The following is a 23,768-nucleotide window of genomic DNA, read 5'->3' as shown; positions in this document are numbered from 1 at the left end:
TTAAGACATTCATTGCGCCTTAATAACAACATCGCTGTTGTCAATAAACTGGGACAAAAACATCAACTCAACATTCCTTCTTCTTGCCTCTTCTACCTTCCCCTTCCCTCCCTATTCTCTCTTCCTCTCATTTACCATCTCCGTCACTTTCTCTCTCTCAGTTCACACTCCCTCCTCACCGTCACACTATCACTTCCTTCCTTTCTCCAACTATCGTTCCCTCCCTCTCACTCTCACTATAACTCCCCCTCTCACTCTCACTATCCACCTTTTCTCCGCTTTGGGTCTCTACTTTTTCATAGATTTTCGTTTGTTTTCAATTCTTTTTCTCCTTCTTTTTCTTCCTCTCTTTCTTTCTCTTTCTTTTAGGAATTTCAAAATATTTTATTTGATTCCTTCATCATCAAATCTTTCTTCTTTTTCTTTACTTTCCTTAATTCTTGTCTGCACCCCTCCAATCGTCTTCCACCCTCACAGCATTCGCTTTCCATCTGTGTACTCGTCTCTCTCTCTTCCACTGTCCCCTCTCTCTCTCTCTCTCTCCCTCTCCTCCTCCTCTCGCCATGTCACTCCTCTCACAACCCCATACACGGCCCCTCTCTCTCTCGCTCTTTCCCCTCATCCACCCTTCAAGTGTGGATAAGTAAACCCGGTTTAACTCTAACCACAACAAAGACCCCTATTTCAAACAGTTTGACCTCACCGCAGTCCTCATCAATGACCTGACCCCCACCTGACCCTCGCCTGACCCCCACCTGACCCGCCACCACTACTCAATGATTCACCCTCGACAACAGCATTCCATCCACAGCACTCCATGTTCTTGCTGTTGCTGTTGTTTACAGTCGGTCTTGGAAAGTGTTCGACCCATTCACCTCTCACCACCACCACCTTTTACCACCATCATCACCATCATCATCGTCGTCATTGCTGTGATCATCATCATCATCATCGTCATCATCATCATCATCACCATCATCATCATCGTCATCATCATCGTTATCACCATCATCACCACTATCATCATCATCATCGTCATCATCATCATCATCATCATCATCGTCATCATCGTCGTCGTCGTCATCATCAGCGTCATCATCATAGTTATCATCATCATCATAATCATCGTTATGATCATCATCATCATCATCGTCATCATCGTCATCATCAGCATTAGCAGCACCATCATAGACACTATCACCACCACCACCACCACGACTACCACCACCGCCACCACCACCACCACTACGACCGTCACCTACTTTAGAAGTGCTACCGACTTTGGCTACAGGCATCCGACAATCGATGAATTGATGGATGGAGGTGGGGGTGGGGTGGGTCCAATGGGGGATGAAGATGGTGAAGGTGATGGTGGTTGTGGTTGGTGTTGGTGTTGCTGTTGTTTAGCCTCTGGTCAGTTCTGATGCAATCGGACTTATGAATCGAATATGTTCCGGCTGTGACCATCCCTTCAGATTCTACATTGCCAGTGGTGGTGGTGGGGGGAGGAGTCTATACGGTTGCCCGAGGAATCTCTCTTGTAATTTTTCGGAAGAATTCGTTGCTATTTCTAGCAGGTCGAGCGATCACATAGAGGTTCTCGCGTTGACTCAACAGAGGATGTGTTGATGATGATGATGGTGGTCGTGGTCGTGATGGTGGTGGTGGTGGTGGTGGTGGTTGTGACGATGGTGATGGTGCCAGTGATGACAGTAACACTGCCAAACACCATCTGTCAAAGACATTACAACTACACAAACCTGTGTCTTCATCTGGTGAGATTTCCGACCTGGCGAATGTTGCGAAATAATGTACATATTCAAACACACACACACACCTCCCCCACCCTCCACGGACATGGCTTCGGTAGCCTCAATGAAGGCAACATGTCTGAGAACTGACCCTGCTTCCACTGAACTGCAAACGACCAATAATAGTAAGGCAGAGGGAACAGTGAGTCTAACAAGAAAACCTCCCTAGTGCTGCTCCATCTAACCCCCACCTTCCGCCTCCTGGGTACATTTAACAAGAGGCTTACAACAGTGCTTCTCAAACTATCTGATGTGGCGTACCGGCAGTTCCCTCCCCACCAGTGTGCCAGTGACCGGTAATATTTCTTAGTAATATTAATTTATACTGGAAACAATATATATAATTACGGAGATGTACTTGCATAGCAAGTGACCTGATCTGAGATCGTGTGCTAAAACAAAAACAATTACAGCGTGGAAAGTGTTTATAAGCTATTTAAAAACACACAGAAACCATTAGATTCATTTCAACATTTAAATTTAATTTGTTTTAAAATATTTTCGTCGCTTTGAAACCGCGACCTGTTCACTGACAAAATTCCGCAGTGACGAAAATATTGAATCTAACGGTTTTTGTGTGTTTCTAAATGGCTTATAAACACCTTCCACGCTGCAATATATACCATAAATCCTCGAGTATAGTCCGCCCTTGAGTATAATACGCAGGGGAATTTTAGGGGGCTGTACCTCTGAAAAACCTAAACCTTGTGTATAATACGCACTCCTTCTCTAACTTGAGTCAAGGAGGTCTATATAACGTCCTGGGTTTGTAAACGTATATACGGTAACATCCTTTATTATTATTGTATATATAACATAATGCAAACGTGTAGCTTTTTTGTGCACTTTGCAGAAAATAAAGAAATAACAGTAATAAAGTCAGTGAAAAATAAATATTAAGTAAATTGCCTTTACATATTTATCACTGAGAAAATTTTGCTTAGAAAATATTTTTCATTTTTAACCTCGTATATAGTACGCACGAGAAATTTTGACCTTTAAATTTTGGGGAAAAAGTGCGGATTATACTCGAGGATTTACGGTATATAATGAATATAATAAAAGGTGACAATTTTTTTTATCTTATATTTATTTTGTAAACAAATAATACAATGTTCCATAAGCATTTTATAATGTTTCTTTCTTTTCAGGAAACTCACCGCGTACCAGCAGCTGATGGCTCACGGACTAGCACCGGTCCGCGGGCCACCATTTTGAGTAGCATTGGCTTACAAGATTCAGGCGCATGTAGTTGATGGCGATAATTTCCAGGACAGCGCGTTTAATATATTTTGATGTTTGGGTGATTTATTATTTCAAAATAGTCTTAGGCAACCTGCGGCCCGCAGGCACCCACAACGAAATATTGCTTTTCATATGTTTAAGTAGTGCAGCCTGCCTTATCTTATGCGTCCCCTTCTCGACAAAGATTGTCTATGCCTGCTTTATCTTTCTTTTATCTTTCACTTGTTTCAGTCTTTGGCCGAACCGCTAAGTTACAGGGTCGTAAACGCACCGACACTGGTTCACAAGCGGCGGTGGGTCACAGACACACACATTGTCGTTTGGAGATACAGGTCAACACATTCGATGGCCTGAAGAGTAGCCTGCGGTATACACCTCGCTTGGATATTTACCACTTCTGAAGTTCCGCTCGCTATGAAACATATATAGGCTGCATCTTGTCTACTCCATTCCTTAACTTTCGTACACACACACACACACACGTGTGTGTGTGTGTGTATATTGTAATAGTGGAGGTGCAATGGCCCAGTGGTTAGGGCATATGATCGCGGTTTCGATTCCCAGACCGAGCGTTGTGAGTGTTTATTAAGCGAAAACACCTAAAGCTCCACGAAGCTCCGGCAGGGGATGGTGGTGAACCTTGCTGTATGTACTCTTTCACCACAACTTTCTCTCACTCTTACATCCTGTTTCTGTTGAGCCTGTAATTCAAAGGGTCAGCCTTGTCACACTGTGACACGCTGAATATCCCCGAGAACTACGTTAAGGGTACACGTGTCTGTGGAGTGCTCAGCCACTTGCACGTTAATTTCACGAGCAGGCTGTTCCGTTGATCGGATCAACTGGAACCCTCGACGTCGTAAGCGACGGAGTGCCAACATATTGTAATATCTATATGTAAATAGGAAAATATGTATGAAATAAATATTGGTATACATGTGTATGTATGTATGGCAGCACAACAGATAACGGGACCAATCGAGTGACAAACTGTCTGAATAGTCAATATTTATTTATGGTTGACCACTGTCGGCCATAAAATAGTGTCATGACGGACGGTGAAGTGGATATGGGGAGAGCAACAGTGGACTCTACTGTCCATGTCTATCACGATGTCCCTACATACACTGGTGGCGGCGGCGGCGGTGATGGTAGCGGGGGGAGGGGAAGGAGGGATAGCGGCGGCTCACAATATTACACTGTTTTTGATAGTAATGTTGATAACATTCCAGAAATATATTCACTGCACTCTTCCCCCCACCCACCCCCACTCCGCCCCGCCTCCGAACACATACACACACACACACACACCCTGATAGTACTTTTCGCCAGACTGACATTCCATTTTGTGTATACTCAATCTATTTAACTAGCGCCAGTGGGCGATGATACAGTGTGTGTGTATGTGTCTGTGTGTGTGGGTGTGTATGTGCGCGTGCGTGTGTGTACATACAAACATACATACATACATGCATACATAGGAGGCAAAAACAAAAACCCAACAGAAATACACTCATATATCAATTTAGAAAATGGGTATATTATTACTTTTATTATTATTGAGTGAGAGAGCAGTGCATGCCATCAAAGTGACACTGGGGTAAAATATACGAAGCCCATTATACCCATCATGACTACCCATCTGATAAGGGTACACCAGGCACATGCATCACAACCATATGTGCGACATGGTGGCCTTATATCAAGATAAACAGCACATGACCTCGCAGGTGGGGCCCAGTTAGAATTTTCTTCAGGTCGAGTAGCCCATCCCGCTCAAAAGGTCCCTGAATAAGGTTTGTTTAAGGATGTTGAGCAAAACACCCATGTTTCCAGGGGTGAATTATTCAAACCCCAAAGAATTCCTCTCAACACATGGCTATGATGCTCCCCCACTACTTCTGCCCATGATCAGAGATGCACATATCGTCAGCCACCAAGGGACATGCTCAACTGGTTAAGGTCAAACAACTGACAAGCAAATCTGTGGTATTAAGCAGAATATTTGCTGTAGCCCATCTTTTTATACCAAGACAAAACAATGTACATGATAACACTTCCAATCAGTTAAGATCAAAAGCCATGAGAGCCGCTGCCTGGTACTGCATCCAGACATTATCATCGACATCATCATCATCATCATCATCATCATTATTATTATTAATTATTATTATCATTATTATCATTATTATCATTATTATTATTATTATTATTATTATTATTTTGCCTTTAATCCATTTGGGATCGATAAAATCGGTACCAGTCGATCACTGGAGTCGCTGCTCGCCTTGTTCCAAAAATTGGAAACATTATTATTATCAACAACACCCACTCATACACACACACATACACTTATTTGTTTTGTCCTGTACTGTCCATAATTTTTTGTTAATGTAAACCCACGTGGTTAATAAAAAGAAATTACCATCATCATTATTATTGAGTGAGTGAGACTGGGGTAAAATATACGAAGCTCATTATACCCAACATGACTACCCATCTGATAAGGGTACACCAGGCACATGCATCACAACCATATGTGCGTGACTTGTGATCTCATATCAAAATAAACAGCGCATGACCTTGCAGGTGGGGCCAAGTTAGAATTTTCTTCAGGTCGAGTAGCCCATCTTGCTCAAAAGGTCAATGAATAAGGGTTGTTTAAGGAGATGGCTGAGAGGAATAATATGGCATGGGTTCTTTGTCACTGTTTCAAAGGGTCCAGACCATACTAGTCTACCTCTTAGTCATTTCTCAACTTCTGGCATGGAACCAATCGGTAATATTGTATTTTAATAATAATAATAACAATAATAATAATAATAGTCTTCCGAAATTTATCATATCCAAAATACATTGTTACAATCAAATCTTTTCAAGATTATTAACTCCAAAGGACATTCAAATAATTTTTTTTTTAAACTCTTCAAAGTCCATGATTACAAAACCGGTTTCATTTCTTATAGATGATAATCATTGTATGTGCAATGGCTTGTGTCATGGTGAGGAGCGTGACACCCCACTGTGAGAATGGACTAGCTGAATTCGTCGAAAGGTGTCGTTCGTGAGTTTGTGGATTCGCAGGAAATTGTTGAGAAGTTGTTATAGTTCGTTGTGAAGTTAAACAGAGGCAAGATATTTTCGAAACTGGATCTCTCCGATGCGTACCTACAAATTAGAGTAGACAAGGAATGTTCAAAATGCCTAACAGTGAAAACGCATAAAGGACTATATAAATACAACAGATTACCATTTGGTTTAAAGGTTACACTTGCAATTTTTCAACAAGTTATGGATGCAATGTTAGCAGACTGTGAATTCACAATTCACATACGCAGGAATGGCTGTGTGGTAAGTAGCTTGCTTACCAACCACATGGTTCCGGGTTCAGTCCCACTGCGTGGCACATTGGGCAAGTGTCTTCTACTATAGCCTCGGGTCGACCAAAGCCTTATGAGTGGATTTGGTAGACGGAAACTGAAAGAAGCCCGTCGTATATATATTTATATATATGTGTGTGTGTGTGTGTGTATATGTTTGTATGTCTGTGTTTGTCTCCGCCCAACATCGCTTGACAACCGATGCTGGCGTGTTTACGTCCCCGTAACTTAGCAGTTCGGCAAGAGACCGATAGAATAAGTACTAGGCTTACAAAGAATAAGTCCTGGGGTCGATTTGCTCGACTAAAGGCGGTGCTCCAGCATGGCCGCAGTCAAATGACTGAAAGAAGTAAAAGAATAAAAGAATACCTGAATGATATATTAATTAAAAGTGATCAGCATGTCGAGAATGCTAAATGTGTTTTTGATAAAAGATTACGATTTCACACTGAGTGAGGAAAAATGTGATTTTTTTAAAATTTTTTTTTTACCTGAAATTAAATATTTAGGACAAATTATCGACAGGAATGGACGACGGCCTTACAAGCCTTGCTAGGTCTAGCGAATTATTATCAAAATTATACAACAAATATGCATGAATTGAGAGCTCCACTAAATAATTTATCAAAAAAGGATGTGAAGTGGAATTGGTCAAATATTTGACGACGTTTAAAAAATATTAATATCGGATTTGACGCTAGCGCGTTTCGACCCTGCAGCAGAGATTGTTGTAGCTTCTGAATACGGCATAGGAGCAGTAATGCTACACAGATATAAAGAGGGTAATATGAAGGCAGTGGTTCATGCCTCACGTTCTCTGATAGCGGCAGAGAAAAACTGTAGTCAAATAGAGAAAGAAGCTCTAGTGATCATTTTGGCTATGAAGAAATTTCACGGTAGAAGTTTTCGGATACAAACTGATCACCAAGCATTATTATAAATTTTTGGTTCGAAGAAAGGAATTCTTACCCATGATGCAAGTAGGTGACAACACTAGGTACGATATTGTTGAATTACGACTTTACGATGAAGTATCTACCATCGACGAGGTTAGGCTATGAGAATTGTTTATCAGGGCTAATTGCAAAAAATACAGAAGTATTTGAAGATACTGTGATTGCCACGTTGTGAGCGGAAAATGAAATAAAAAAAACATTTTGTGTAACGTCATTCGGGAGCTGCCAGGAACTGTTCAAGATATAAAATCGGAGAAAGACAAATTCATTGCGAAGATGAAAGAAACACTGAAGGTGACAGTTGGTGCCTTACCCTGTTCCGTGGTATTGTGTATCATACTACAGGGTGTCCACAAAGTCTGGGTACATGGAATAAATAAAAATCATAACATAATAAAATCCCCTCGCTCACCAGACCTTTCTCCCCTTGACTTCTTTTTCTGGGGTATGTTGAAAGAGAAAGTTTACTCAGTAAAGATTACAGATTTAAACCACATGAGAGAACGCATTACCAGTCAGTGTGCTGAAATTGATGGCAATGTAGACTTATTTAATCGAGTTCACCTGAATTTTGTAAGGTGCATCAAGTTATGCATTGAAAATGATGGAAATCATTTTGAAAATATTATTTATTAACATTAAAATTAAATAAAATTGTTTTGTTTTAAAAGCATGTGTTAATCCCCAAGTACCCAGACTTTGTAGACACCCTGTATTATTCGTGCACGACACTAAGATGACACATTACAGAAACCACGTTATAAAAGCTTTCTACTTTATACACACACACATGCGTGCGTATATACATGCATATATTACACACACACACGCACATACACACTCTTGCACGTGTACACACATTAAAGTATTGAGGTATACGATATGTTTTTTCAATTAACGTTCAATTTCAGCCTACCACATTACAGCCTGGGAAAAAGAAACAAAGCTGTCACACCATGGCTCTGTGGGTTGAAAGAGAAGATAAGATCAACTTGACTAGTTTCTTGTCTTGTTAGGCTTTCATCTGGATATTTCCAGTATAGCATGCAACAACATAAATTTTAAACCGTTTCATGGTGCAGACCAGCACCAATGTCACTGAATTTCGCAGACTTAGATACATTGTCTCCTGCCTACGAAGGATTTGTTCCACGAGCTCTGACCTAGGGTTAAATAAACAACAATAACAATATCTAGTCTAAGATTATTTAGAATTTGTTAAGAAAACATTTTAGACATGAAGGAATCCAATATGGCTACGTTAGAGGAATGTAATGTTGGAAACAGAATTAATATTTTGGTTAAAAAATAATGACAGCATTCTTGGAATCTGTTGAGAATGTTGGAATAATTTCTGTTCCATTTAGTGTAACACAAATATTTTCTCTGCTGATTGTAACTAAATGACCCGCCCTGTTCTGTTAGTCTCGTTGGAACCTAAACAGACAATATAATGCTTTATTCCCTGACATTCTCCTCATACTACCACCCTTAGCTTTGAGGGAGCCCTACCCCTCTAGGTGACTGCTCGACCTCTGAGAAATAGCAGCTAAGTGGTGATGATTAGTCAGACATTCTTCACTGGCTGTTCTCGAGTCAGGAAGATTGTGTGTGTAGACGTTTTATTTTTTTATCCTTTGTTTACTTCGGTCATTAGACTGTGGCCATGCTGGGGCACCACCTTGAAGAATTTTTAGTCAAATGAATTAACCCCAGGATTTTTTTTAAAGCCTGGTATTTATTCTATCGGTTTCTTTTGCCGAACCACTAAGTTATGGGGGATGTAAACACATCGACACCAGTTTTGGGGGACAAACACAGACACAAACACGTGCGTGCACACACACACACACACACACACACACACACACACACACACACACACACACACACACACACACACACATTTCCCTAGTGAATGCATGTGGCTCACGAACATCTGTTCGATTCTCGGTGGCGCGTTGTGTCCTTGAGCAAGACACTTTATTTCACATTGCTCCAGTCCACTCAGCTGGCAAAAATGAATAGCACCTGCATTTCAAAGGGACTGACCTTGTCCCAGTCTGTCACGCTCAATCTCTCTAAGAACTACGTTAAGGGTACACGTGTCTGTGGAGTTCTCAGCCAGTTGCACATTAATTTCTGTAGATCGGATCAACAGGAGCCTTAGTCATTACAACCAACGGAATGCCAGATTTCTACAGAAGGTCATTGGCTCTTGAGCTAATTATGTTAAACAATGTGAGAGAAGTGAGACTACTCTACAAGGTTGAAAAGAAAAAAAAAAAAAAGCAACATGACTTTTTATTACTGTCAGCTCAAAAGTTCTTGAATATTCAGCCAAACTGGCAGAAAAACTGATACATTTCTTTCACTGCCACGGCTATAGGTCAGCCAGTTCTGATTGGTCGAGTCATAGTCACATAGGCTTTAATATCTTTTATGGCAACATTTTACCTTCTATAGAAATGCATTAGCTTGTGGTTTTAAACTGGAAAAAATCTGAGAGCTATGGTTCAAATCACAACCTGGTCCCGCTATAGCAGCCAACTTTACCTTAAAATACAGTTTACCATCTTGAAAGCCAAAAACAACGCTAGTTAATGTAGTATTAAATACACAGTATCAGGGAAAGAAATTAAAGTATGATTTGTCATGTCATAACTGGAGCACTTTTGATCACAGGTCTATAATGAGATCTCCCTTTCATCATTATCATCATCATTATTGTTGTCGTCGTCATCGCCGCCGCTGTCGTTATGGTAACAACAAAAATGCAAAATGATATGTTCTGATCGGGATGATTTATTCTTTTTCTATTCTTTTATTTGTTTCAGTCATTTGACTGCGGCCATGCTGGAGCACCGCCTTTGGTCGAACAAATCGACCCCAGGACTTACTCTTTGTAAGCCTAGTACTTATTCTATCATTCTTGTTTGCCGAAACGCTAAGTTATGCGGGATGTAAACACACCAACATCAGTTGTCAAGCGATGGAGAGGGGGACAAACACAGATACACACACATACATACATATATATATATATATATATATATATATATATATATACATATATACGACGGGCTTCTTTCAGTTTCCATCTACCAAATCTACTCACAAGGCTTTGGTCAGCCTGAGGCTATAGTAGAAGACACTTGCCCATGGTGCCACACAGCAGGACTGAACCCAGAACCATGTGGTTAGGAAGCAAGCTACTTACCATACAGCCACTCCTGCACCTAAAATATATATATATATATATCATCATCATCATCATCATCATCGTTTAACGTCCGCTTTCCATGCTAGCATGGGTTGGACGATTTGACTGAGGACTGGTGAAACCGGATGGCAACACCAGGCTCCAGTCTGATTTGGCAGAGTTTCTACAGCTGGATGCCCTTCCTAACGCCAACCACTCAGAGAGTGTAGTGGGTGCTTTTACGTGTCACCCGCACGAAAACGGCCACGCTCGAAATGGTGTCTTTTATGTGCCACCCGCACAAGCCAGTCCAGGGGCACTGGCAACGATCTCGCTCGAAAATCCTACAGGAGCCAGTCAGGCGGTACTGGCAACGGCCACGCTCAAAATGGTGCATCTCATGTGCCACCCGCACAAGAACCAGTCCAGGGGCACTGGCAACGATCTTACTTGGCTTGCCGGGTCTTCTCACGCACAGCCCATTTCCAAAGGTCTCGGTCCGTAGTCATCGCCTCGGTGAGGCCCAATGTACGAAGGTCTTGCCTCACCACCTCAGCCCAGGTCTTCCTGGGCCTACCTCTTCCACGGGTTCCCTCAACTGTTAGGGTGTGGCACTTTTTCACGCAGCTATCCTCCTCCATTCTCACCACATGTCCATACCAGCGCAATCGTCTCTCTTGCACGCCACAACTGATGCTTCTAATGTTCAGCTTTTCTCTCAAGATACTTACACTCTGACGGGTATTCACATTGACATTACACATCCAACGGAGCATACTGGCTTCATTCCTTGCGAGCTTACGTATGTCCTCAGCAGTTACAGCCCATATATATATTATAATAATAATAATAATATAGATTTAATCAAAAGATTAAATCTGGTACTTAAAATACTTGTGGCACCAGAATTTGGTAGGGTAAAAACCAAAAACAAAATCAAGAGATTTGGTGAATTAAATTTGAAGAAAAGCAACAAAAATTCATTAGGTTATAGCAGTACGTATGTTTCGTACAAATTTCATTTATTTATGTAGTGAGAACACCACATAAGATGTGCAATGAAAATGTACTCCTCAGCTGCATAATGGAAGTTCATTTTAGAAAGACATTTTTTTAAAAGTGCGCAAATACAAGAGTAGGAGATGAAGAGAATAACATCTTGACTGGGCTGTTAATCAACAGTCTAATCAACAGACTAGACTGTTAAAAAATGTCTTTCTGAAATGAACTTCTATTATGCAGCTGAGGAGTACATTTTCATTGCACATCTTATGTAGTGTTCTCACGACATAAATAAATGAAGTTTATACAAAACATACGTACTGCTATAACCTAATATATTTTTGTTGCTTTTCTTCAAATATATATATATATTATAATGTTAGGGAATCACAAAATCCGAACTTATAAGAAAATACAATTTGATAATATCAAATTGAGTTGTACATTGAAATATATTTTAATAATTTAGAGAAGAACCCCCATGGTGCAACTCGCATTTGTGAGAGCAGTCAAGTTTATTTCAGATATTCTCATTTTAAAACTCATCTCTGACTAATCGCTGAGAGGTCGTTGGTGTTGCCTTGGTGGAGATTTGCGCTCTCAGTGCTCTTGTTATTGTTATTATTATTATTATTATTATTATTATTATTATTATTAGTTTTATTATACTGATAATCTCTATATACAAACAATATTTTATTTACATAAAGACTAATTCAGAATTTAATTGCAAAGAAATAAAGTGGCGGGGAGTACACCCTGGACAACTGCTGTGTTCAGCCGCACCTTGTGGCCGTGACCGCAGTGACACTGCCAAGAAGAAGCCAATCAAATCAAATACATCTAATAATGCAGAAGTAATTTCTCGAAGTTATTATTATTATTATTATTATTACTCTTTTACTTGTTTCAGTTATTTGACTGTTGCCATGCTGGAGCACCGCCTTTAGTCGAGAAAATCGACCCCAGGACTTATTCTTTGGAAGCCTAGTACTTATTCTATCGATCTCTTTTGCCGAACATCAAGCGATGTTGGGGGGGGGGGGACAAACACAGACACACAAACATATACACACATATATATGTGGACATATATACAACAGGCTTCTTTCAGTTTCCGTCAACCAAATCCACTCACAAGGCTTTGGTCGGCCCGAGACTATAGTAGAAGACACTTAGCACACAGCCACTCCTGCGCCTATATTATTATTATTCAGGTCACTGCCTGGAATCGAACTCGGAATCCAACAATGTTTCTAGGCTCATTCGTTTTTGGGATGAATTTTTTCAAGAAGATGGTCTAAGCATTTTCATTGCTCTCCTTTAGGGGGCATGCTTACATCCCCTACAACCCCTGTTCCTGAGCCAATGCCCAGAGCGGATTGGGCCCCATCGCTAGACACGTTACTGATCCACCGTCACTCCGTCGGTTACAACGACGAGGGTCCCAGTTGATCCGATCAACGGAACAGCCTGCTCATGAAATTAATGTGCAAGTGGCTGAGCACTCCACAGACACGTGTACCCTTAACGTAGTTCTCGGGGAGATTCAGCGTGACACAAAGAGTGACAAGGCTGGCCCTTTGAAATACAGGTACAAGAGAAACAGGAACAAAGAATGAAAGTTGTGGTGAAAGAGTACAGTAGTGTTGGTCACCACCCCCTGCAGGAACCTCAGGGAACTTTAGGTGTTTTCACTCAATAAACACTCACAACGCCCGGTCTGGGAATCGAAACTGTGATCGTACGACCCGCGAGTCAGCTGCCCTAACCACTGGGCCATTGTGCTTCCACAAGGTTAATGTATTAAAATGTGAGGGAAAGAAAAATGGATGATATTTGTTATGACTGGTACAGGAATATTGAATTATATAGAAGCGTGTGTGTGTGTGTGTGTGTGTGTGTTTGAGAGAGTGTGAGAAACAGAGAGAGGGAGGGTGCGTGCGTTTAAGCAAGGAGTCGGTAGGACTGTCCGGAACAATAAACGTGATAAGAATTTGTTGTGGATGAATGAAGAGAGGGAGGTGGGGGAGTGGGATGTTAGGGAGTGTGTAGAGGGAGGTGTGTGTTTGAAGGATGTGTCGAAGGTGGGGGGGGGGGAAGATGTGTCGGCGAAGGAGGTAGTGGTGATGTTGGTGGTGGTAGTAGTAGTAGTAGTGGGGGAAGTGTAGAGCGAAGTACAGAAGCAGTGAGCGAATTCTGGAGGTAGTTTTTCATGTGGAACCATGTTTAAACTAGGTGTGTTTGCCTATATGTGCATAAGAGTGTGTGTGTGTGTGAGATAGTTTTCCCGCCTCCTCAACCACGACCACCACCATTCTCTCTCTCTCTCTCTCTCTCTCAAGGAGCCTTCGCATACAAATATCTGTAATTAAGATATTGGTGTTGAAGAATGTTTCTGGAACTAACAACACAACGGAAAACTAATGTTAGGGTGACCTGACCTCTGCTGACCTTTCACCTCATTTCCATCTCAGCTCGCCAAAACCTTGTTATGTCACATCTCACCTATGGCAAGTGTCAACAGAGAGGAAAAGCTACAGCGTTTGTTGACATGCTAGAAATAGCAGACAAATCTCCTTCAGATTGCCCGCTTTCCGTCCTAGATGTCTTCATGAGGGAAAGAGACTATTTGTATAATGTCCTAGAGACGTAATATTCGAACACAAGGCAGGATGGTCATAACTGGGTTGTCTGTGGTTAAATAACAACAACATTAGCACAATTCAATATTGATACGAAAAATAATAATTTCGCTTTTTTTTTAATATTTCAGACATAATGCCCCACATCACGCCAGTCTCTCTCTCTCTTCCACACACATACACATACGAACACACAGACACACGCATACATATATGCACGCATATACACATACACACTCTCACATATACTAACATACACGAAACTACTTCACTTTATCCACATACTATTGTCTCTGTGCTCTGCTATAAAATGTACATACTCATATACACACACAGACACACACACATACATACATACATACGGTAATCTTCAAGTTTAGGGGGATAAAAAAGAATATTCAAGGGAAATAACTGAACGACTTACCGGTATTATCCATTTTCTTCTAGCTGTTTATAAATAAATCACACCCTAATCCTAACCCTAACCCTAACCCTAACCCTAACGTCAATCAAATCACGTGTGTGATTTATTTATAAACAGAGATGTACAGAGAATACTGGTAAGACGTTCAGTTACTTCCCTTGAATATTTTTATTTATTTTTTTACCCCCCTAAACTTGAAGATTACCCATACATACATATATATATACATACATACATACACTCACACACAGACATACATACACTTACACATGCATACACACATATACACCTACTTATACAAACGTGCATATACATCTACTTATCCATACCCACATATGCGCCTACACATACATACATACATGCACATATGCATACACACACACACCATTCTCCTCCCACACAATTTTGGACACATCACTAACCAGCTTGTCTTTTTCCTAAACACACACACACACACATCAACTATTTAACGAACCTGTCTGCCTCCAACCTCCCCCCTCTCTCACCACCACATATCATGTACTCCCACTCACCCACCCACCACCAATCCTTATAGCTATACCTACCAGTTCTGGCCACATTGCTATCTAATCTGCCTCGCCCCTCTCCCCCCTTCTCCCTCTCCTTTCACACAGTTATACAAACATGCACGTGTGTATGTATACAGACATACACGTTCACATTGACATCTATATATAATATATATATATATACATATGTGTGTGCGCACACACACACACACACACAAACCCATATATTTACACTCACACACACACACACACACACACGTGTATGTATATGTGTATGTGCTCTGGTACCCCAGTCTGTACATACCAAATTTGATTACATAACTCCCTTGCCATATAAGGTGATCTCTATATACACAAATACACACATGAAGACACAAGCACACACACACACACACGTGTGTGTAAATGGATACACTGCTTCCATACCAACAGTGACCACATTACTGACCAATCGCCTCCCCCCCCCCCACTCATGCCTCCTGTCACCACACAGGCATGTAACCCTGAAGGAATGCAGTTAAACAGATCTAGCTGACCACAGTAAAGAAATCGAATCTTGAATTCTAAAACAGTGATGCAATCCCACCTCGCCCCTCCACATAAACTGGTTTTTGAATATTGTTTTACTGAATTTCATTTTAAGGTAATCTGTCATTTTTTTTTTATCCTTTACTTGCTTCAGTCATTGGACTGCGGCCATGCTGGGGCACTGCCTTCAAGAATTTTAGCTGAACATATCAACCCCAGTATTTATTATTTTTTCAGCCTGGTACTCATTTTATTGGTCTCATTTGCCGAACTGCTAAGTTACAGGGATGTAAACATACCAACACTGGTTATCAAGTGGTGGTGGGGGACAAAAAGACACATACACACACACACATGCATGCACATTCACACACACACCTACACACACATTCACGCACACACACATATAAAAATATGATCCAGGGATCTGAGTGTAGGAAGCTGGTAAGCTTCAAGAAGTGAGTGACAGGTACAGAGAACAAAAGGTGGACAGAATACAATGAGAAGCAATTACAAGTATTTGGCATCAAAGGTGACACCCTTTTTCCTCTATTGAAGCTGCGAAGAACAGTCAACAGAATTTTACGGGGCAGGGATACATGCTCTCATTCGACGGTGGAATATTGCTATTGAGAGAAACGGTGACTATGTTGAGAAGTAAGGGATGTGATTCACAGAGGACCAGCTTCATTTTGATGTATGATACATGTTCCTGTGTTGGTAATTATGTATGAAACATGTTCCTGTGTTGGTCTTAAACAAAATGGCAATACATTTTGACTCACCCTCATACATACATCCACACATATGTACGTACATACATACATGCATGCATATGCACACTAAAGTTTATGAAGGAAATGACACAGGATTGAGATATGTGGTGAATTGTACTCAAGAAGGCCTGCCCACCACAACAGAATTCATATCCTAAAATCAAAGTGCCCGGTAAAAAGCATTGGTCTGGGCACTAGTGCCACATAAAATGCACCAGGTACACTCTGAAATGTGGTTGGCCCTGGGAAGTACATCTACCTGTAGAAACCAAGCCAAAACAGACTATGGAACCTGGTGCAGCCCCCTGGCTTTGCCAGCTCCTATCAAGCTATCCAACCCATGCCAGCATGGAAAACAGGCATTAAATGATGATGATGATGATGGTAGTGGAACACTCATAAAAACAGCAGTTCGATGCAAACATAACAGATCTGATATTCTTTTCTACTCTAGGCACAAGGCCCGATATTTTGGGGGAGGGGGGGCCAGTCAATTAGATTGACCTCAGTATGCAACTGGTACTTAATTTATCGACCCCTGAAGGATGAAAGGCAAAGTCGATCTCAGTGGATAACAGATCTGATATTAGAAAATTACTATTTTTAAATCTCACAAAGTGAGATATTCAGCAACAGTACTTTGGAGTAAAGATTGTTTGCCAACATAACATGGCAGTCCTGGTTTAGGACAAATGTTGCTGTAATTTAACCCCAGGAGACATCATCTCCAGCTGGCTATACAACATGATCTGTGTCCTTATATTTTCGAACAAGAGAATCTAGCATCCCCACTCAGCTCAAAACAATATCTGTGTCTCGCGATTTCCGGGTTATTTCCCTTCGTCAGCACAGAATAATTGTTTGGCTAGAGGTGGCGCTGCCAAATTCCCGTTCGAAATATATAGTCTTCAAAGTGACAACTAGTCACTGATCTATGAATTAGAAAATTAGTATTTTTAAATCTCACAACGAGAGATATTCAGCAACAGTACTGGAGCTAAATTACAGCAACATTCGTCCTAAACCAGGACTGCCATGTTATGTTGGCAAACAATCTTTACTCCAGACCTGATACTGTTCTGTGGGACAGGGAACAAATGTCCTTCACTGTAATACAAGTCAGCTTCCCGGCAGATGTGAAAGTACAATCAAAATTCCAGGAAAAGGAGAACAATAATGGCAAATTAATGCAGAACTTACAGCTCTTGTACACTGACTCTAAATTCTCGTTTATACCTTTCGTCATAGGTGCATTAGGTTACGTACCAAGAAATTTGCATAAAAACCCTTTTCAGTGAAAGAACAAAAGAAACTGATGCAGTTTCTCCAAATCCAAGCTATTACTGGCACAATGGAGATTTCTAAGACATTCCGAAGATTCTCAATCTGAGATTCTTTGCATGCGTAGATGCACACACCTGGGTGCATGCGTCAACACCTTAACGAACTCAAGCACATATTTATAAACATCAGGAAATCTCTTAAACCATGTAATCTTGTTGCTTTGTTAAGAAATGGCTTGAACTCTCTTAAAAAGTGATAAAACTATACATATATATAACATATAAACATATATATATATGTTCTTTTATTCTTTTACTTGTTTCAGGCATTTGACTGCTGCCATGCTGGAGCACTGCCTTTAGTCGAGCAAATCGACCCCAGGACTTATTCTTTGTAAGCCTAGTACTTATTCTATCAGTCTTTTTTGGTGAAGTACTAAGTTTTGGTGACGTAAACACACCAGCATCGGTTGTCAAGCGATGTTGGGGGGACAAACATAGACACAGACACAGACACACACACACACGCATGCATATATATATTTCTATATATATATATATATATATACGTATAGATGTATGTATGTGCATATACGGATGTATATATGCATATATTTATATATGTATATATTGTTTATATTATTATATGATTGAATGCCACGCATCCTCTTCAAAGTAAGTTTTATCTTAATAATTCTCATGCGCACTCTATAAGATCTTTTTACTCTTTCTTTTTTCTCTCTCCTTCTCTCTCTTATCCTTTTACCTCCTCTTCTCCCACTATTCTATCCTATTGCTCTTTCACTCTATCTCCCTCACTCCTCCCTTGCTCATGTGGCTCCCACGTGACCATCAGCCATCTTTCTTTCTTTCTCTCCATTGTAGCTGGAACAAGGAAGACGTGTTCTTGTCTGTCTCCTGTCCTAGCTTGATTTACACATTCGCCACCACAACCTTGTTTAGGCTTAGCAGCCTTCTGTTTCTTTTCACTGTCCTGTTTGTGTTACCAATTTTGACCATCCGCAAGATCCCAAATTTTATTTAATTTGCTTTGCAGGAGCAACTGTTTTATCGAAAGCGTATATTGTTGTTAAATGCTCGAAATACGAGACTAGAAAAACAGCCAACAACTGATGAAGGGTCATTTTTTATGTTGTTTGTTTTGTTTTCCATTTCTGTCTTTCGTTGTTCGAAAGAATAGTTCATGTTCCATGTACTTGTACTTCGTGTATTTTGTTATACACGTTTCATGATGTCCTGTGCCTACATATGCATATATATATATATATATATATATATATATATATATATATATATATATATATACGTATAGATGTATGTACATATACGTATGTATATATGCATATATATATATATATATATATATATATATATATATATATATATATATATATATATATATATATATATATATGTATATGTATGTATATATATATATATATATATATATATATATATATAGAGAGAGAGAGAGAGAGAGAGTCTGATGAATGCTAGCAGGCTGAAACTTTGAAGTCACTCTAACCACTCTTTGCAAAAGTATTAGAAGTACGTACTTTACAAAAGTGTATGAAGTAATTCTTCAGCTTGATGTTGAATTGTTTTTCTTATAACTCAACATAAAAACAACCATTAAGGAATATATATGCGTGTGTATGTATATATATATATATATATATACACATGCGTGTGTGAGTGTGCATAGAAGACTGTCAATCCCAAATGAAAGAATACTACAGGTGGTCCATCCTCAAAGGAAGTGAGTTATATGAAGCTATTTCCTGTTCTATATTGTCAGCAAAATTCTAGAGGAACAATGTGGGGAGAACAGGTTGCGCAGCAGCAGCAGTAGCAGCAGCAGTAGTAGTAGTAGTAGTAGTATAAAGCAATGATGATAACTACATGTTGAAAGCAATGATAATGATGATGATGATGTTCTCTTTTATCCTTTACGTGTGTCAGTATTGAGGCCATGCTGGGGCACTGCTTTGAAGGGGTTCAGTCAAAGAAATCCACCTCGGTGCTTATTTTGAAGTCTGATACATTTACCAAAACCACAACGTTAATGGGATGTAAACAAATGAACACCAGTGGTCATGTGGTGTTAGGCGATAAACACAAAGACAGACAGACAGACAGACACACACACACACACGCATGCACATTACAAGACAGAGAAGCCAGTGGACACCAACTTTTCTCCAAAGATTTCCTGAGGAAGGGATCCTAACCCAGAAATATTGAAAAACCATGTAAAACCATGAACTTGTTTTATTTTTATAAATTGCATTGTTTTGGCTTAAAAAAAAAAAAAATTTATCTATCTTAGACAATGCTTCATGAAAAGTAGACTATTATTCTCCTTATATATCATCATCATCATCATCGTCGTTTAACGTCCGCTTTCCATGCTAGCATGGGTTGGACAATTTGACTGAGGACTGGTGAACCAGATGGCTGCACCAGCCTCCAATCTGATTTGGCAGAGTTTCTACAGCTGGATGCCCTTCCTAACGCCAACCACTCCGAGAGTGTAGTGGGTGATTTTACGTGCCACCAGCATGAAGGCCAGTCAGGCGGTACTGGCAACAGCCATGCTCAAAATGGTGTATTTTACGTGCCACCTGCACAGGAGCCAGTTCGGCGGCACTGGCAACAATCTCCCTCGAATGTCTTTACATGTGCCAGGAAGGCAATGCTGGGCACAGGTACCATGATGATTTCGCTTTCGCTTGCCGCAATAGGTCTTCGCAAGCCGAGTTTCGTGTCCAATGAAGGAGACAACGTTGGCATGGGTGTCAGTCGTCGAATTTAATTCGATTTTGATTTCACTTGCCTCAACAGGTCTTCGCAAGTGGAGGTTAGTGTCCAATGAAGGAAGGTACGCATAAGTGCGCTGGCTGAGGCCTTAGATTTAGGTCTCACTTGGCTTGCCGGGTCTTATATTGCAGACAAGAAAGTAAGTTTCAAACGCAGTAAAGCTATGAGGACAGCAGGGTAAGATTGGGTATTTACCCTTATAAAATGGAAGAAGTTGCCAGAAGGTGGTTATGTGTGTGTGTGTGTGTGTGTGCGTATATATATATATAATCTTTTATTTGTTTCAGTCATGCTGGAGCACTGCCTTCAGTCGAGCAAATTGATCCCAGGACTTATTCTTTGTAAGCCTAGTACTTATTCTATCGGTCTCTTTTGCCGAACTGCTAATATGCATAAGAAACGGTTAAATAAGAACCAGTTTCCAGAGCCTGTCACCAAACATAGGGTGACGCTCTGCATTTGGTGGAATTATGAAAAGATAATTCACTAGGAGTTCATTTGGATGGTCAAACCATCAATGCCAACCTGTACTCTAAACAGCTGGAATGGCTGGAATGCCATTGAGTAGCAAAAATACCAAGCATTGGTTAACAGAACTTGAGCTCTTCTGCAGCAAGATAATTCAAGGCCTCATGCTGCTTGAGCAACCCAGAATAAATTCGAAGAAATGGAACTGATGCCACACCCAGCATATAGAGAAGACCTTGTTCCCTTGAATTATCACTTGTTCCGCTCCATGGCTCACTTCTTGTGCTCAACAATGCTTCATCAACCGAGAGGAGATGGAAGCTTCAATAAAAGAGTTCTTCACTTTGCAGAACAAGAACTGGCATCAACACAGGATCAAAAACCAGGCAGAAAGGTGGCTTCAGACAATCCAACACGGTGGTCTCTACTTCCCATGCTCGACTGCTTTTGCTGTAACTTGACGGATAAAGCAAACAGGTTACTGAAATATTGCAAAAAATTTCGACTCAACACAATATTTCCTCATAGAGTAAATTCCCATCAACATCATCATTTAACATCCGTTGTCCATGCTGGCATGGGTTGGATGGTTTGATTGGGCTGGCATTTTGGAAGGCTGCCCCAGACTCCATGTGCCAGACAAAGAATGGCGTCATCTGCCAATATATAACCATTTTATTTACAGTGCACACAAGTTGGGTAAAATATTTGAATTAATCAGGAAAAAACAACAACAAAAAGCAACATGGATATCTTATAAAAAAAACATCAGTCTTCACTGATGCTTCTTTCATCTTCCACCAGATTCTGGTTTGGCAGAGTTTCTACAGCTGGATGCCCTTCCTAACGCCAACCACTCCGAGTATGTAATGGGTGCTTTTACGTGCCACTGGCATGAGTACCATTTATGTGACACCTAGGTACATTTACGTGCCACCGGCATGGGTGCCAATTTGTGTGACACCAGTATCTGCCATGACTGCAATTTTGCTCGGCTTGATGGGTCTTCTTCTCAAGCACAACATAATGTCAAAGGTCTTGGTCATTGCCTCAGAAAGATGCAGTTTCTAATGAAATGAAGTTTTGCTTAATTGCTGTCTTCTTCAAGCAACATGTAACACTTTTCTTCAGTTTTAAAAGAGACAAAGAATTAAGCAAAGACCACTCCCTCCTTCTGCCAAAACCTAAAATGTTTTCTCTAAGTTACTGCCATGTGCCAGACAAAGAACGGCATCATCTGCCAATATATAACCATTTTATTTACAGTGTACACAAGTTGGGTAAAATATTTGAATTAATCAGAAAAAAAAAAAACATGGATACATTATAAAAAAATATTGGTCTTCACTGGTGCTTCTTTCTTATTCTTTGGTGAAACCAAAAGTCTTGGCAATGTTTCTCCCAACTGTCAGTCTATGAGCTCTTTAGCCAATTCTTGAAGCAGATCAATTCATCATTCAGTTACGGGGATCGGGGGGGGGGGGGGGATCGATTCAACTGTCAGATTTTTTTTGGGTTTGGATGAAGAGAGATTTATTATTGAGTGGCATCCGTCTGTGAATGATGTATGAAGTAGGTGAGGGGTAGGGGTAGGGGAATAAATTGCCATATATGTCTCTCTCGTGTATAGAAGAAGAAGGGGGAGGAGGAGAAGAAGAAAAAGAATTGGAAGAAGAAGAAGAAGAAAAACAACAGCAACAACATGTGACTGAAAATTGAAATGGCATTGAGACAGTTGAGAGAAAATGAAATATAGGAAAAAAATGAAGGAAAAAATAAATAATAAACAAAGATTCTGAACAAATAAATACAAAACAAACAATAAAATGTCAGAATTTTGTGGAAAAAGGAGAATGATTGGTTGAATAATTATGAACTTTACATATAAATTTACGAAACCATGGGGTAGTTTGGTAGATTGTCTAAAATGAGATGGGGCAGGATTTAATGATATACTGTCTGTCATCAGTCGTCTGTCATCAATCAGCTGTAACCAAGTCTGGGTTTGTGTCTTGTCTCTCAGTCTGCCCCGTCTGTCTATGTCTGTCTGTGTGTTTATTTGTGTGTGTGTGTGCTTGTGCATCTGTATCTTCTGTCTGTTTGTCTATCTGTTCACATATCTATTTATCTGCCTCTCTCTCTCTCTCTCTTTCTCTCTCTTCTGATAGATGTTAGAGAGTAAAGAAAAGTTCACTTCAAACAAATGATGCAAAAAAACAATAATAACAAGAGCACTCAGAGAGTGCAAACCTCCACCAAGGCAACACCAATGTCTCCTCAATGATTAGCCGGAGATGTTTTTTTAAGATCTCACAAATGCAAATACTAAAAATGAACCCGACTGCTCTCAAAAATTAAGTAAAAAACCAGAAAAAATAACCCAGAATCCTTGTCCGGTACCGAATTGATCCCAAAATCTAATCAGTTTCTGCCAGTCACGAGGCCAAACACCCCTGAAAGTTTCATCCGAATCCATCCAGCAGTTCTTGAGATATCTTGTCCACGAACAAACAAACAAACACGACTGAAAACAATACCTTCCCCTTTGCTAAAGTGAAGGTAATAAAAAAAAAGGTGAAACTTCTTCAGTATGTTTCAGTCATTAGACTGTGGCCATGCTGGGGCACCTCCTTGAAAAACCCTTTAGTCGAATGTATCAACTCTTGTACTTATTTTT

At 40.3% G+C, this 23,768-nt stretch overlaps 1 long non-coding RNA gene across 4 annotated transcripts in view; it reads right to left on the bottom strand.

The window, feature by feature from the left end:
* Window positions 1-5,876: 5,876 nt before the first annotated feature.
* LOC149137932 (uncharacterized) overlaps window positions 5,877-23,768 on the bottom strand; it is a 39,929-nt gene continuing 22,037 nt past the window's right edge. For 3 of the 4 annotated variants that reach the window (XR_016244752.1, XR_016244750.1, XR_016244751.1), the window contains exon 2: window positions 5,877-6,224. This is a non-coding gene — a long non-coding RNA (uncharacterized LOC149137932). Of the gene's footprint in view, window positions 6,225-14,665; window positions 14,734-23,768 lie in introns of those variants that run through there. The other variant, XR_016244745.1, reaches the window with a different exon arrangement.

The sequence above is a fragment of the Octopus bimaculoides genome, chromosome 1 (genome assembly GCF_046866305.1).
Source record: "Octopus bimaculoides isolate indiv1 chromosome 1, ASM4686630v1, whole genome shotgun sequence".
Classification (NCBI taxonomy): domain Eukaryota; kingdom Metazoa; phylum Mollusca; class Cephalopoda; order Octopoda; family Octopodidae; genus Octopus; species Octopus bimaculoides.
Note: the sequence above shows the minus strand (reverse complement) of the source record. Positions and strands in the feature narration are given on the sequence as shown.